At 35.5% G+C, this 1,582-nt stretch overlaps 1 non-coding gene across 1 annotated transcript; it reads left to right on the top strand.

Moving 5' to 3' along the window:
- Positions 1-245: 245 nt before the first annotated feature.
- Positions 246-352, top strand: LOC127552547 (U6 spliceosomal RNA). Its single transcript, XR_007951423.1, has one exon. It is a non-coding gene; the product is annotated as a U6 spliceosomal RNA (small nuclear RNA).
- Positions 353-1,582: the final 1,230 nt, after the last annotated feature.

Raw genomic sequence — 1,582 nt, forward strand, 5'->3', positions numbered from 1 at the left:
CCCTTTTTTTCCCTTTTTGACCTGATTTTTCTTGTGCAGCATGATAATTGTGGAAATGTGTATAGAAGAATTGCACATGTTTAACCTATATTGGATTACTTGCCCTCTAGGGGAGAAAGGAGAGGAAGGAAGGGAGAAAAAATAGGAAAACCAGATTTTGCAAAGATGTGTTGAAAACTATCTTTGTATATATTTTGAAAATTAAAAAAAAACTATTTAAAAATAAAAAAGAAAGGTCAAAGATCATGCTTACTTTGGGGGCATATATGCTAAAATTGGAATGAAACAGAGAAGATTAGCATGATCCCTATATAAGGATGACACACAAATTCATGAAATGTTTATTAAAATTCTCAATTAAAAAAAAGGTCCAGAATCTAGTCATAAGAGCAGGTGGGCTCATCTCCTGGTCAAACTACATCTGTATTATTGCATTAGTTCTAAATATCTCATTTGATGAAAAACCTTGACAAATGAAAATGAATCCAGGGGAAATTGACCTGGATAAGAAGGGTACTGGAAACCATGCCATACCACCTATATGGAAGGACTTAGTCTACTTTCCTTAAAGAATAAAGGACTTGTAAAAGACTTAAAGATATAGCTATCTTTGAGTAGCTGAAAAGTTAACCTGTGGAAAACAAATTAGTTTTGTTCTGCTTGAATCAAGAGACAAGGATGAGGAACAAAAGGTAAAAATTGCAAAAAGTAGAAAGGTAGAATTCTACAAATGGGGAATAAGCTGTTTCAGGAGATCATTGAGCAATCTCAATACTGGAAGGCTCAAGAGGCTGCCTCATTATTTGTCAAATATACTGTATAAGAGGAGTCTTTATTCTGACACAGGTTGGAATAGATCCCTTTCAACTCCAAGATTCTTTCATTCTGTGACCTTGAAACACATATGGAAATTTATTAAAAGAAAGGTAAACATCACAGTCCAATTTATACCTATCAAAATTAAACTAGGAAATTTACCATCCAGGCTTCTCCCCCAATACCATACCCTTTGTAGTCATGTTTCTGACCATCTGCTTTCATAAAAGTATAACTTTAGTGTGGCAAGTGATCTTGGAAGTCATCTAGTCAGGTTAGATTTTACAGATCTAATTTTACAGATGAGGAAACTGATGTTTGAGATCTCACATAGTAACTGGAAGAGGTGAGACCTACTTATCTTTCTCTAAGGAATGTGTCTTAGCTGTCTTCCTTGTTTGTCATGGACCCACATGCTATTTCATGACTCATAAGTAATTAGTGACCTGTAAGAATATAATTACTTCTTACCAAGTGATCCGGATGTTTATTGGACTTGGATCAGTGTCTCCAATCTGTTGATTTGATTTCGCAAAGAATCACATCCCAATAGCTGTCCCCTCTGCTTCCTACTCAGCAATAGATAATAGAGCAATCTTTAAATATAGCAAGCAGCCTAGGGTCTGAAATGCTCTCATAGGAATAAAAAAACACACCAATGGTTCCATGGCAACAATGGAACTGTGTATTATGTTACCTTGAATCCTCAAGGAGAGAAATATGCTGATTGAATTCCATGACTCCCTGGCCAGTCAAAGACAAACAT

Source organism: Antechinus flavipes, chromosome 2 (genome assembly GCF_016432865.1).
Source record: "Antechinus flavipes isolate AdamAnt ecotype Samford, QLD, Australia chromosome 2, AdamAnt_v2, whole genome shotgun sequence".
Lineage (NCBI taxonomy): Eukaryota > Metazoa > Chordata > Mammalia > Dasyuromorphia > Dasyuridae > Antechinus > Antechinus flavipes.